A 15834-nucleotide genomic window follows, 5' to 3' on the forward strand; every position below is an offset into this window, starting at 1 on the left:
TTTGTTGGGAGTTTTTTGATTACCGTTTCAATCTCTTTTTTTGTTATGGGTCTATTTAGTTGTTCTACTTCTGAATGTGTTAGTTTAGGTAGGTAGTGTTTTTCCAGGAATTCATCCATTTCTTCTAGGTTTTCAAATTTGTTAGAGTACAATTTTTCATAATAATCTGAAATGATTCTTTTAATTTCATTTGGTTCTGTTCTGATGTGGTCCTTCTCGTTTCTTATTCGGGTTATTTGTTTCCTTTCCTGTATTTCTTTAGTCAGTCTAGCCAATGGTTTATCAATTTTGTTAATTTTTTCAAAGAACCAGCTTTTGGCTTTGTTAATTCTTTCGATTGTTTTTCTGTTCTCTAATTCATTTAGTTCAGCTCTAATTTTTATTATTTGTTTTCTTCTGGTGCCTGATGGATTCTTTTGTTGCTCACTTTCTATTTGTTCAAGTTGTAGGGACAGTTCTCTGCTTTTGGCTCTTTCTTCTTTTTGTATGTGTGCATTTATCGATATAAATTGGCCTCTGAGCACTGCTTTTGCTGTGTCCCAGAGGTTTTGATAGGAAGTATTTTCATTCTCGTTGCTTTCTATGAATTTCCTTATTCCCTCCTTGATGTCTTCTATAACCCAGTCTTTTTTCAGGAGGGTGTTGTTCAGTTTCCAAGTATTTGATTTCTTTTCCCTAGTTTTTCTGTTATTGATCTCTAGTTTTATTGCCTTGTGGTCTGAGAGGATGCTTTGTAATATTTCGATGTTTTGGACTCTGCAAAGGTTTGTTTTATGACCTAATATGTGGTCTATTCTAGAGAATGTTCCATGTGCGCTAGAAAAAAAAGTATATTTTGCAGCAGTTGGGTGGAGAGTTCTGTATAAGTCAATGAGGTCAAGTTGGTTGATTGTTGTAATTAGATCTTCCGTGTCTCTGTTGAGCTTCTTACTGGATGTCCTGTCCTTCTCCGAAAGTGGTGTGTTGAAGTCTCCTACTATAATTGTGGAGGTATCTATCTCGCTTTTCAATTCTGTTAAAATTTGATTTATGTATCTTGCAGCCCTGTCATTGGGTGCATAAATATTTAATATGGTTATGTCTTCCTGATCAATTGTCCCTTTTATCATTATATAGTGTCCTTCTTTATCCTTTGTGGTGGATTTAAGTCTAAAGTCTATTTTGTCAGAAATTAATATTGCTACTCCTCTTCTTTTTTGCTTATTGTTTGCTTGATATACTTTTTTCCATCCTTTGAGTTTTAGTTTGTTTGTGTCTCTAAGTCTAAGGTGTGTCTCTTGTAGGCAGCATACAGATGGATCGTGTTTCTTTATCCAGTCTGTGACTCTCTGTCTCTTTATTGGTGCATTTAGTCCATTTACATTCAGGGTAATTATAGATAAATAAGTTTTTAGTGCTGTCATTTTGATGCCTTTTCATGTGTGTTGTTGACAATTTCATTTTTCCACATACTTGTTTGTGCTGAGGCGTTTTTCTTAGTAAATTGTGAGATCCTCATTTTCATAGTGCTTGACTTTATGTTAGTTGAGTCGTTACGTTTTTCTTGGTTTTTATCTTGAGTTATAGAGTTGTTATACCTTTTTGTGGTTACCTTATTATTTACCCCTATTTTTCTAAGTAAAAACCTAACTTGTATTGTTCTATATCGCCTTGTATCACTCTCCATATGGCAGTTCAATGCCTCCTGTATTTAGTCCCTCTTTTTGATTATTGTGATCTTTTACCTATTGACTTCCATGATTCCCTGTTATGTGTATTTTTTTTTTAATTAATCTTAATTTGTTTGTTTTTGTGATTTCCCTATTTGAGTTGATATCAGGACGATCTGTTTTGTGACCTTGTGTTGTGCTGATATCTGATATTATTGGTTCTCTGACCAAACAATATCCTGGAGCCTTGTTTTCACCAGTGCCTTCAGTGCAGCTCAGACTTCTTCCTTCAGTACCACCAGTTCCTGATCATAAGCTACCTCCTGAAATGGTTGAATGTCAACCAATTCTTTTTGGTATAGTGACTCTGTGTATTCTTCCCATCTTCTTCTGGTGCTTCTTGTGTCGTTTACTATTTTCCCCATAGAATCCTTCACTATTGCAACTCCAGTCTTGAATTGTTTCTTCAGTTCTTTCAGCTCGAGAAATGCCTAGTGTGTTCTTCCCTTTTGGTTTTCCATCTCCAGCTCTTTGCACATGTCATCATAATACTTTCCTTTGTCTTCTCAAGCCACGCTTTGAAATCTTATATTCACCTCTTTTACTTCATCATTTCTTCCTTTGCTTTATCTACTGGATGTTCAAGAACAAGTTTCAGAGTCTCTTCTGACAACCGTTTTGGTCTTTTCTTTCTTTCCTGTCTTTTTAATGACTTCTTTTTGTGTATGTGTTTATGATGTTCTATGTCACTCCACAACTCGTGTGGTCTTCGGTCATTAGAGTTCAAGACGTCAAATCTAATCTTGAGATGGTCTCTAAATTCACCTGGTATACTGAAGGCCGTACTTTGGGTCTCATGGACTTGTTCTAATTTTCTTCAATTTCAACTTGAACTTGCTTACGAGCAATGGATGGTCTGTTCTGCAGTTGGCCCCCAATCTCATTCTGACTGATGATATTTAGCACTTCTATCATCTCTTTCCACAGATGTAGTCAATTTGATTCCTGTATATTCCATCTGGCAAGGTCCATGTTTACAGTCGCCGTTTATGTTGGTGAAAAAAGGTATTTGCAATGAAGAACTCGTTGGTCTTGCAAAATTCTATCATGCCGTCTCCGATATCATTTCTATCACTAAGGCTGTATTTTCCAACTACCAATCCTTCTCTCTTTTCAACTTTTTTTTTTTTTATTAACTTTTATTGAGCTTCAACTGAACGTTTACAAATCAAGTCAGACTGTCACATATAAGTTTATATACATCTTACTCTGTACTCCCACTTGCTCTCCCCCTAATGAGTCAGCCCTTCCAGTCTCTCCTTTCGTGACAATTTTGCCAGCTTCCAACTCACTCTATCCTCCCATCCCCCCTCCAGACAGGAGATGCCAACACAGTCTCAAGTGTCCACCTGATATCATTAGCTCACTCTTCATCAGCATCTCTCTTCTATCCACTGTCCAGTCCCTTTCATGTCTGATGAGTTGTCTTCGGGGATGGTTCCTGTTCTGTGCCAACAGAAGGTTTGGGGACCATGACCGCCAGGATTCCTCTAGTCACAGTCAGACCATTAAGTATGGTCTTTTTTTGAGAATTTGGGGTCTGCATCCCACTGATCTCCTGCTCCCTCAGGGGTTCTCTGTTGTGCTCCCTGTCAGGGCCGTCATCGGTTCTGACCGGGCACCATCTAGTTCTTCTGGTCTCAGGATGATGTAGGTCTCTGGTTCATGTGCCCCTTTCTGTCTCTTGGGCTCTTAGTTGTTGTGTGACCTTGGTGTTCTTCATTCTCCTTTGTTCCAGGTGGGTTGAGACCAATTGATGCATCTTAGATGGCCGCTTGTTAGCATTTAAGACCCCAGATGCCACCATAGAGAGATAGTATTAGAGTGTTTTCATAATAGAATTATTTTACCAATTGACTTAGAAATCCCCTTAAACCATGGTCCCCAAACCCCGCCCTTGCTCCACTGACCTTTGAAGCATTCATTTTATCCCAGAAACTTCTTTGCTTTTGGTCCAGTCCAGTTGAGCTGACCTTCCATGTATTGAGTGTTGTGCTTCCTTCACCTAAAGCAGTTCTTATCTACTGATTAATCAGTAAAAAACCCTCTCCCACCCTCCCTCCCTCCCCCCCTCGTAACCACGAAAGTATGTGTTCTTCTCAGTTTATACTATTTCTCAAGATCTTGTAATAGTGGTCTTATACAATATTTGTCCTTTTGCCTCGGACTAATTTCGCTCAGCGTAATTTGCCTTCCAGGTTCCTCCATGTTATGAAATGTTTCAGAGATTCGTCACTGTTCTTTATCGATGCGTAGTATTCCATTGTGTGAATATACCACAATTTATTTACCCATTCATCCGTCGATGGACACCTTGGTTGCTTCCAGCTTTTTGCTCTTGTAAACAGAGCTGCAATAAACATGGGTGTGCATATATCTGTTTGTGTGAAGGCTCTTGTTTCTCTAGGGTATATTCCGAGGAGTGGGATTTCTGGGTTGCATGGTAGTTCTATTTCTAACTGTTTAAGATAACGCCAGATAGATTTCCAAAGTGGTTGTACCATTTTACATTCCCACCAGCAGTGTATAAGAGTTCCAATCTCTCCGCAGCCTCTCCAACATTTATTATTTTGTGTTTTTTGGATTAATGCCAGCCTTGTTGGAGTGAGATGGAATCTCATCGTGGTTTTAATTTGCATTTCTCTAATGCTAATGATCGAGAGCATTTTCTCATGTATCTGTTGGCTGCCTGAATATCTTCTTAGTGAAATGTGTGTTCATATCCTTTGCCCACTTCTTGATTGGGTTGTTTGTCTTTTTGTGGTTGAGTTTTGACAGAATCATGTAGATTTTAGAGATCACGCGCTGGTCGGAGATGTCATAGCTGAAAATTCTTTCCCAATCTGTAGGTGGTCTTTTTACTCTTTTGGTGAAGTCTTTAGATGAGCATAGGTGTTTGATTTTAGGAGCTCCCAGTTATCGGGTTTCTCTTCATCATTTTTGGTAATGTTTTGTATTCTGTTTATACCTTGTATTAGGGCTCCTAGGGTTGTCTCAATTTTTTCTTCCATGATCTTTATCGTTTTAGTCTTTATGTTTAGGTCTTTGATCCACTTGGAGTTCGTTTTTGTGCATGGTGTGAGGTATGGGTCCTGTTTCATTTTTTTGCAAATGGATATCCAGTTATGCCAGCACCATTCGTTAAAAAGGCTATCTTTTCCCCAGTTAATTGACACTGGTCCTTTGTCAAATATCAGCTGCTCATACGTGGATGGATCTATGTCTGGGTTCTCAATTCTGTTCCATTGGTCTATGTGTCTGTTGTTGTACCAATACCAGGCTGTTTTGACTACTGTGGCTGTATAATAGGTTCTGAAGTCAGGTAAGGTGAGGCCTCCCACTTTCTTCTTCTTTTTCAGTAGTGCTTTGCTTATCCGGGGCTTCTTTCCCTTCCATATGAAATTGGTGATTTGTTTCTCTATCCCCTTAAAATATGACATTGGAATTTGGATCGGAAGTGTGTTAAATGTATAGATGGCTTTTGGTAGAATAGACATTTTTACTCTGTTAAGTCTTCCTATCCATGAGCAGGGTATGTTTTTCCACTTAAGTATGTCCTTTTGAATTTCTTGTAGTAGAGCTTTGTAGTTTTCTTTGTATAGGTCTTTTACATCCTTGGTAAGATTTATTCCTAAGTATCTTATCTTCTTGGGGCTACTGTGAAGGGTATTGATTTGGTTATTTCCTCTTCGGTGTTCTTTTTGTTGATGTAGAGGAATCCAAGTGATTTTTGTATGTTTATTTTATAACCTGAGACTCTGCCAAACTCTTCTATTAGTTTCAGTAGTTTTCTGGAGGATTCCTTAGGGTTTTCTGTGTATATAATCATGTCATCTGCAAATAGTGATAACTTTACTTCTTCCTTGCCAATCCGGATACCTTTTATTTCTTTGTCTAGCCTAATTGCCCTGGCTAAGACTTCCAACACGATGTTGAATAAGAGCGGTGATAAAGGGCATCCTTGTCTGGTTCCCGTTCTCAAGGGAAATGCTTTCAGGTTCTCTCCATTTAGAGTGATATTGGCTGTTGGCTTTGCATAAAAAAAAATTGCATAGATGCCCTTTATTATGTTGAGGAATTTTCCTTCATTTCCTATTTTGGTAAGAGTTTTTATCATGAATAGGTGTTGGACTTTGTCAAATGCCTTTTCTGCATCAATTGATAAGATCATGTGGTTTTTGTCTTTTGTTTTATTTATGTGATGGATTACATTAATGGTTTTTCTGATATTAAACCAGCCTTGCATACCTGGTATAATTCCCACTTGATCAGGGTGAATTATTTTTTTGATGTGTTGTTGGATTCTATTGGCTAGAATTTTGTTGAGGATTTTTGCATCAATGTTCATGAGGGATATAGGTCTATAATTTTCTTTTTTGTAATGTCTTTACCTGGTTTTGGTATCAGGGAGATGGTGGCTTCATAGAATGAGTTGGGTAGTATTCCGTCATTTTCTATGCTTTGGAATACCTTTAGTAGTAGTGGTGTTAACTCTTCTCTGAAAGTTTGGTAGAACTCTGCAGTGAAGCCGTCCGGGCCAGGGCTTTTTTTTTGTTGGGAGTTTTTTGATTACCGTTTCAATCTCTTTTTTTGTTATGGGTCTATTTAGTTGTTCTACTTCTGAATGTGTTAGTTTAGGTAGGTAGTGTTTTTCCAGGAATTCATCCATTTCTTCTAGGTTTTCAAATTTGTTAGAGTACAATTTTTCATAATAATCTGAAATGATTCTTTTAATTTCATTTGGTTCTGTTCTGATGTGGTCCTTCTCGTTTCTTATTCGGGTTATTTGTTTCCTTTCCTGTATTTCTTTAGTCAGTCTAGCCAATGGTTTATCAATTTTGTTAATTTTTTCAAAGAACCAGCTTTTGGCTTTGTTAATTCTTTCGATTGTTTTTCTGTTCTCTAATTCATTTAGTTCAGCTCTAATTTTTATTATTTGTTTTCTTCTGGTGCCTGATGGATTCTTTTGTTGCTCACTTTCTATTTGTTCAAGTTGTAGGGACAGTTCTCTGCTTTTGGCTCTTTCTTCTTTTTGTATGTGTGCATTTATCGATATAAATTGGCCTCTGAGCACTGCTTTTGCTGTGTCCCAGAGGTTTTGATAGGAAGTATTTTCATTCTCGTTGCTTTCTATGAATTTCCTTATTCCCTCCTTGATGTCTTCTATAACCCAGTCTTTTTTCAGGAGGGTGTTGTTCAGTTTCCAAGTATTTGATTTCTTTTCCCTATTTTTTCTGTTATTGATCTCTAGTTTTATTGCCTTGTGGTCTGAGAGGATGCTTTGTAATATTTCGATGTTTTGGACTCTGCAAAGGTTTGTTTTATGACCTAATATGTGGTCTATTCTAGAGAATGTTCCATGTGCGCTAGAAAAAAAAGTATATTTTGCAGCAGTTGGGTGGAGAGTTCTGTATAAGTCAATGAGGTCAAGTTGGTTGATTGTTGTAATTAGATCTTCCGTGTCTCTGTTGAGCTTCTTACTGGATGTCCTGTCCTTCTCCGAAAGTGGTGTGTTGAAGTCTCCTACTATAATTGTGGAGGTATCTATCTCGCTTTTCAATTCTGTTAAAATTTGATTTATGTATCTTGCAGCCCTGTCATTGGGTGCATAAATATTTAATATGGTTATGTCTTCCTGATCAATTGTCCCTTTTATCATTATATAGTGTCCTTCTTTATCCTTTGTGGTGGATTTAAGTCTAAAGTCTATTTTGTCAGAAATTAATATTGCTACTCCTCTTCTTTTTTGCTTATTGTTTGCTTGATATACTTTTTTCCATCCTTTGAGTTTTAGTTTGTTTGTGTCTCTAAGTCTAAGGTGTGTCTCTTGTAGGCAGCATACAGATGGATCGTGTTTCTTTATCCAGTCTGTGACTCTCTGTCTCTTTATTGGTGCATTTAGTCCATTTACATTCAGGGTAATTATAGATAAATAAGTTTTTAGTGCTGTCATTTTGATGCCTTTTCATGTGTGTTGTTGACAATTTCATTTTTCCACATACTTGTTTGTGCTGAGGCGTTTTTCTTAGTAAATTTTGAGATCCTCATTTTCATAGTGCTTGACTTTATGTTAGTTGAGTCGTTACGTTTTTCTTGGTTTTTATCTTGAGTTATAGAGTTGTTATACCTTTTTGTGGTTACCTTATTATTTACCCCTATTTTTCTAAGTAAAAACCTAACTTGTATTGTTATATATCGCCTTGTATCACTCTCCATATGGCAGTTCAATGCCTCCTGTATTTAGTCCCTCTTTTTGATTATTGTGATCTTTTACCTATTGACTTCCATGATTCCCTGTTATGTGTATTTTTTTTTTAATTAATCTTAATTTGTTTGTTTTTGTGATTTCCCTATTTGAGTTGATATCAGGACGATCTGTTTTGTGACCTTGTGTTGTGCTGATATCTGATATTATTGGTTCTCTGACCAAACAATATCCTGGAGCCTTGTTTTCACCAGTGCCTTCAGTGCAGCTCAGACTTCTTCCTTCAGTACCACCAGTTCCTGATCATAAGCTACCTCCTGAAATGGTTGAATGTCAACCAATTCTTTTTGGTATAGTGACTCTGTGTATTCTTCCCATCTTCTTCTGGTGCTTCTTGTGTCGTTTACTATTTTCCCCATAGAATCCTTCACTATTGCAACTCCAGTCTTGAATTGTTTCTTCAGTTCTTTCAGCTTGAGAAATGCCTAGTGTGTTCTTCCCTTTTGGTTTTCCATCTCCAGCTCTTTGCACATGTCATCATAATACTTTCCTTTGTCTTCTCAAGCCACGCTTTGAAATCTTATATTCACCTCTTTTACTTCATCATTTCTTCCTTTGCTTTATCTACTGGATGTTCAAGAACAAGTTTCAGAGTCTCTTCTGACAACCGTTTTGGTCTTTTCTTTCTTTCCTGTCTTTTTAATGACTTCTTTTTGTGTATGTGTTTATGATGTTCTATGTCACTCCACAACTCGTGTGGTCTTCGGTCATTAGAGTTCAAGACGTCAAATCTAATCTTGAGATGGTCTCTAAATTCACCTGGTATACTGAAGGCCGTACTTTGGGTCTCATGGACTTGTTCTAATTTTCTTCAATTTCAACTTGAACTTGCTTACGAGCAATGGATGGTCTGTTCTGCAGTTGGCCCCCAATCTCATTCTGACTGATGATATTTAGCACTTCTATCATCTCTTTCCACAGATGTAGTCAATTTGATTCCTGTATATTCCATCTGGCAAGGTCCATGTTTACAGTCGCCGTTTATGTTGGTGAAAAAAGGTATTTGCAATGAAGAACTCGTTGGTCTTGCAAAATTCTATCATGCCGTCTCCGATATCATTTCTATCACTAAGGCTGTATTTTCCAACTACCAATCCTTCTCTCTTTTCAACTTTTTTTTTTTATTAACTTTTATTGAGCTTCAACTGAACGTTTACAAATCAAGTCAGACTGTCACATATAAGTTTATATACATCTTACTCTGTACTCCCACTTGCTCTCCCCCTAATGAGTCAGCCCTTCCAGTCTCTCCTTTCGTGACAATTTTGCCAGCTTCCAACTCACTCTATCCTCCCATCCCCCCTCCAGACAGGAGATGCCAACACAGTCTCAAGTGTCCACCTGATATCATTAGCTCACTCTTCATCAGCATCTCTCTTCTATCCACTGTCCAGTCCCTTTCATGTCTGATGAGTTGTCTTCGGGGATGGTTCCTGTTCTGTGCCAACAGAAGGTTTGGGGACCATGACCGCCGGGATTCCTCTAGTCACAGTCAGACCATTAAGTATGGTCTTTTTTTGAGAATTTGGGGTCTGCATCCCACTGATCTCCTGCTCCCTCAGGGGTTCTCTGTTGTGCTCCCTGTCAGGGCCGTCATCGGTTCTGACCGGGCACCATCTAGTTCTTCTGGTCTCAGGATGATGTAGGTCTCTGGTTCATGTGCCCCTTTCTGTCTCTTGGGCTCTTAGTTGTTGTGTGACCTTGGTGTTCTTCATTCTCCTTTGTTCCAGGTGGGTTGAGACCAATTGATGCATCTTAGATGGCCGCTTGTTAGCATTTAAGACCCCAGATGCCACATTTCAAAGTGGGATGCAGAGTGTTTTCATAATAGAATTATTTTACCAATTGACTTAGAAATCCCCTTAAACCATGGTCCCCAAACCCCCGCCCTTGCTCCACTGACCTTTGAAGCATTCATTTTATCCCAGAAACTTCTTTGCTTTTGGTCCAGTCCAGTTGAGCTGACCTTCCATGTATTGAGTGTTGTGCTTCCCTTCACCTAAAGCAGTTCTTATCTACTGATTAATCAGTAAAAAACCCTCTCCCACCCTCCCTCCCTCCCCCCCCGTAACCACGAAAGTATGTGTTCTTCTCAGTTTATACTATTTCTCAAGATCTTGTAATAGTGGTCTTATACAATATTTGTCCTTTTGCCTCGGACTAATTTCGCTCAGCGTAATTTGCCTTCCAGGTTCCTCCATGTTATGAAATGTTTCAGAGATTCGTCACTGTTCTTTATCGATGCGTAGTATTCCATTGTGTGAATATACCACAATTTATTTACCCATTCATCCGTCGATGGACACCTTGGTTGCTTCCAGCTTTTTGCTCTTGTAAACAGAGCTGCAATAAACATGGGTGTGCATATATCTGTTTGTGTGAAGGCTCTTGTTTCTCTAGGGTATATTCCGAGGAGTGGGATTTCTGGGTTGCATGGTAGTTCTATTTCTAACTGTTTAAGATAACGCCAGATAGATTTCCAAAGTGGTTGTACCATTTTACATTCCCACCAGCAGTGTATAAGAGTTCCAATCTCTCCGCAGCCTCTCCAACATTTATTATTTTGTGTTTTTTGGATTAATGCCAGCCTTGTTGGAGTGAGATGGAATCTCATCGTGGTTTTAATTTGCATTTCTCTAATGGCTAATGATCGAGAGCATTTTCTCATGTATCTGTTGGCTGCCTGAATATCTTCTTTAGTGAAATGTGTGTTCATATCCTTTGCCCACTTCTTGATTGGGTTGTTTGTCTTTTTGTGGTTGAGTTTTGACAGAATCATGTAGATTTTAGAGATCACGCGCTGGTCGGAGATGTCATAGCTGAAAATTCTTTCCCAATCTGTAGGTGGTCTTTTTACTCTTTTGGTGAAGTCTTTAGATGAGCATAGGTGTTTGATTTTTAGGAGCTCCCAGTTATCGGGTTTCTCTTCATCATTTTTGGTAATGTTTTGTATTCTGTTTATACCTTGTATTAGGGCTCCTAGGGTTGTCTCAATTTTTTCTTCCATGATCTTTATCGTTTTAGTCTTTATGTTTAGGTCTTTGATCCACTTGGAGTTCGTTTTTGTGCATGGTGTGAGGTATGGGTCCTGTTTCATTTTTTTGCAAATGGATATCCAGTTATGCCAGCACCATTTGTTAAAAAGGCTATCTTTTCCCCAGTTAATTGACACTGGTCCTTTGTCAAATATCAGCTGCTCATACGTGGGTGGATCTATGTCTGGGTTCTCAATTCTGTTCCATTGGTCTATGTGTCTGTTGTTGTACCAATACCAGGCTGTTTTGACTACTGTGGCTGTATAATAGGTTCTGAAGTCAGGTAAGGTGAGGCCTCCCACTTTCTTCTTCTTTTTCAGTAGTGCTTTGCTTATCCGGGGCTTCTTTCCCTTCCATATGAAATTGGTGATTTGTTTCTCTATCCCCTTAAAATATGACATTGGAATTTGGATCGGAAGTGTGTTAAATGTATAGATGGCTTTTGGTAGAATAGACATTTTTACTCTGTTAAGTCTTCCTATCCATGAGCAGGGTATGTTTTTCCACTTAAGTATGTCCTTTTGAATTTCTTGTAGTAGAGCTTTGTAGTTTTCTTTGTATAGGTCTTTTACATCCTTGGTAAGATTTATTCCTAAGTATCTTATCTTCTTGGGGGCTACTGTGAAGGGTATTGATTTGGTTATTTCCTCTTCGGTGTTCTTTTTGTTGATGTAGAGGAATCCAAGTGATTTTTGTATGTTTATTTTATAACCTGAGACTCTGCCAAACTCTTCTATTAGTTTCAGTAGTTTTCTGGAGGATTCCTTAGGGTTTTCTGTGTATATAATCATGTCATCTGCAAATAGTGATAACTTTACTTCTTCCTTGCCAATCCGGATACCTTTTATTTCTTTGTCTAGCCTAATTGCCCTGGCTAAGACTTCCAACACGATGTTGAATAAGAGCGGTGATAAAGGGCATCCTTGTCTGGTTCCCGTTCTCAAGGGAAATGCTTTCAGGTTCTCTCCATTTAGAGTGATATTGGCTGTTGGCTTTGCATAAAAAAAAATTGCATAGATGCCCTTTATTATGTTGAGGAATTTTCCTTCATTTCCTATTTTGGTAAGAGTTTTTATCATGAATGGGTGTTGGACTTTGTCAAATGCCTTTTCTGCATCAATTGATAAGATCATGTGGTTTTTGTCTTTTGTTTTATTTATGTGATGGATTACATTAATGGTTTTTCTGATATTAAACCAGCCTTGCATACCTGGTATAATTCCCACTTGATCAGGGTGAATTATTTTTTTGATGTGTTGTTGGATTCTATTGGCTAGAATTTTGTTGAGGATTTTTGCATCAATGTTCATGAGGGATATAGGTCTATAATTTTCTTTTTTTGTAATGTCTTTACCTGGTTTTGGTATCAGGGAGATGGTGGCTTCATAGAATGAGTTGGGTAGTATTCCGTCATTTTCTATGCTTTGGAATACCTTTAGTAGTAGTGGTGTTAACTCTTCTCTGAAAGTTTGGTAGAACTCTGCAGTGAAGCCGTCCGGGCCAGGGCTTTTTTTTTGTTGGGAGTTTTTTGATTACCGTTTCAATCTCTTTTTTTGTTATGGGTCTATTTAGTTGTTCTACTTCTGAATGTGTTAGTTTAGGTAGGTAGTGTTTTTCCAGGAATTCATCCATTTCTTCTAGGTTTTCAAATTTGTTAGAGTACAATTTTTCATAATAATCTGAAATGATTCTTTTAATTTCATTTGGTTCTGTTCTGATGTGGTCCTTCTCGTTTCTTATTCGGGTTATTTGTTTCCTTTCCTGTATTTCTTTAGTCAGTCTAGCCAATGGTTTATCAATTTTGTTAATTTTTTCAAAGAACCAGCTTTTGGCTTTGTTAATTCTTTCGATTGTTTTTCTGTTCTCTAATTCATTTAGTTCAGCTCTAATTTTTATTATTTGTTTTCTTCTGGTGCCTGATGGATTCTTTTGTTGCTCACTTTCTATTTGTTCAAGTTGTAGGGACAGTTCTCTGCTTTTGGCTCTTTCTTCTTTTTGTATGTGTGCATTTATCGATATAAATTGGCCTCTGAGCACTGCTTTTGCTGTGTCCCAGAGGTTTTGATAGGAAGTATTTTCATTCTCGTTGCTTTCTATGAATTTCCTTATTCCCTCCTTGATGTCTTCTATAACCCAGTCTTTTTTCAGGAGGGTGTTGTTCAGTTTCCAAGTATTTGATTTCTTTTCCCTAGTTTTTCTGTTATTGATCTCTAGTTTTATTGCCTTGTGGTCTGAGAGGATGCTTTGTAATATTTCGATGTTTTGGACTCTGCAAAGGTTTGTTTTATGACCTAATATGTGGTCTATTCTAGAGAATGTTCCATGTGCGCTAGAAAAAAAAGTATATTTTGCAGCAGTTGGGTGGAGAGTTCTGTATAAGTCAATGAGGTCAAGTTGGTTGATTGTTGTAATTAGATCTTCCGTGTCTCTGTTGAGCTTCTTACTGGATGTCCTGTCCTTCTCCGAAAGTGGTGTGTTGAAGTCTCCTACTATAATTGTGGAGGTATCTATCTCGCTTTTCAATTCTGTTAAAATTTGATTTATGTATCTTGCAGCCCTGTCATTGGGTGCATAAATATTTAATATGGTTATGTCTTCCTGATCAATTGTCCCTTTTATCATTATATAGTGTCCTTCTTTATCCTTTGTGGTGGATTTAAGTCTAAAGTCTATTTTGTCAGAAATTAATATTGCTACTCCTCTTCTTTTTTGCTTATTGTTTGCTTGATATACTTTTTTCCATCCTTTGAGTTTTAGTTTGTTTGTGTCTCTAAGTCTAAGGTGTGTCTCTTGTAGGCAGCATACAGATGGATCGTGTTTCTTTATCCAGTCTGTGACTCTCTGTCTCTTTATTGGTGCATTTAGTCCATTTACATTCAGGGTAATTATAGATAAATAAGTTTTTAGTGCTGTCATTTTGATGCCTTTTCATGTGTGTTGTTGACAATTTCATTTTTCCACATACTTGTTTGTGCTGAGGCGTTTTTCTTAGTAAATTGTGAGATCCTCATTTTCATAGTGCTTGACTTTATGTTAGTTGAGTCGTTACGTTTTTCTTGGTTTTTATCTTGAGTTATAGAGTTGTTATACCTTTTTGTGGTTACCTTATTATTTACCCCTATTTTTCTAAGTAAAAACCTAACTTGTATTGTTCTATATCGCCTTGTATCACTCTCCATATGGCAGTTCAATGCCTCCTGTATTTAGTCCCTCTTTTTGATTATTGTGATCTTTTACCTATTGACTTCCATGATTCCCTGTTATGTGTATTTTTTTTTTTAATTAATCTTAATTTGTTTGTTTTTGTGATTTCCCTATTTGAGTTGATATCAGGACGATCTGTTTTGTGACCTTGTGTTGTGCTGATATCTGATATTATTGGTTCTCTGACCAAACAATATCCTGGAGCCTTGTTTTCACCAGTGCCTTCAGTGCAGCTCAGACTTCTTCCTTCAGTACCACCAGTTCCTGATCATAAGCTACCTCCTGAAATGGTTGAATGTCAACCAATTCTTTTTGGTATAGTGACTCTGTGTATTCTTCCCATCTTCTTCTGGTGCTTCTTGTGTCGTTTACTATTTTCCCCATAGAATCCTTCACTATTGCAACTCCAGTCTTGAATTGTTTCTTCAGTTCTTTCAGCTCGAGAAATGCCTAGTGTGTTCTTCCCTTTTGGTTTTCCATCTCCAGCTCTTTGCACATGTCATCATAATACTTTCCTTGGTCTTCTCAAGCCACGCTTTGAAATCTTATATTCACCTCTTTTACTTCATCATTTCTTCCTTTGCTTTATCTACTGGATGTTCAAGAACAAGTTTCAGAGTCTCTTCTGACAACCGTTTTGGTCTTTTCTTTCTTTCCTGTCTTTTTAATGACTTCTTTTTGTGTATGTGTTTATGATGTTCTATGTCACTCCACAACTCGTGTGGTCTTCGGTCATTAGAGTTCAAGACGTCAAATCTAATCTTGAGATGGTCTCTAAATTCACCTGGTATACTGAAGGCCGTACTTTGGGTCTCATGGACTTGTTCTAATTTTCTTCAATTTCAACTTGAACTTGCTTACGAGCAATGGATGGTCTGTTCTGCAGTTGGCCCCCAATCTCATTCTGACTGATGATATTTAGCACTTCTATCATCTCTTTCCACAGATGTAGTCAATTTGATTCCTGTATATTCCATCTGGCAAGGTCCATGTTTACAGTCGCCGTTTATGTTGGTGAAAAAAGGTATTTGCAATGAAGAACTCGTTGGTCTTGCAAAATTCTATCATGCCGTCTCCGATATCATTTCTATCACTAAGGCTGTATTTTCCAACTACCAATCCTTCTCTCTTTTCAACTTTTTTTTTTTTATTAACTTTTATTGAGCTTCAACTGAACGTTTACAAATCAAGTCAGACTGTCACATATAAGTTTATATACATCTTACTCTGTACTCCCACTTGCTCTCCCCCTAATGAGTCAGCCCTTCCAGTCTCTCCTTTCGTGACAATTTTGCCAGCTTCCAACTCACTCTATCCTCCCATCCCCCCTCCAGACAGGAGATGCCAACACAGTCTCAAGTGTCCACCTGATATCATTAGCTCACTCTTCATCAGCATCTCTCTTCTATCCACTGTCCAGTCCCTTTCATGTCTGATGAGTTGTCTTCGGGGATGGTTCCTGTTCTGTGCCAACAGAAGGTTTGGGGACCATGACCGCCGGGATTCCTCTAGTCACAGTCAGACCATTAAGTATGGTCTTTTTTTGAGAATTTGGGGTCTGCATCCCACTGATCTCCTGCTCCCTCAGGGGTTCTCTGTTGTGCTCCCTGTCAGGGCCGTC

Source organism: Loxodonta africana, chromosome 16 (genome assembly GCF_030014295.1).
Source record: "Loxodonta africana isolate mLoxAfr1 chromosome 16, mLoxAfr1.hap2, whole genome shotgun sequence".
NCBI classification, from domain to species: Eukaryota; Metazoa; Chordata; class Mammalia; order Proboscidea; family Elephantidae; genus Loxodonta; species Loxodonta africana.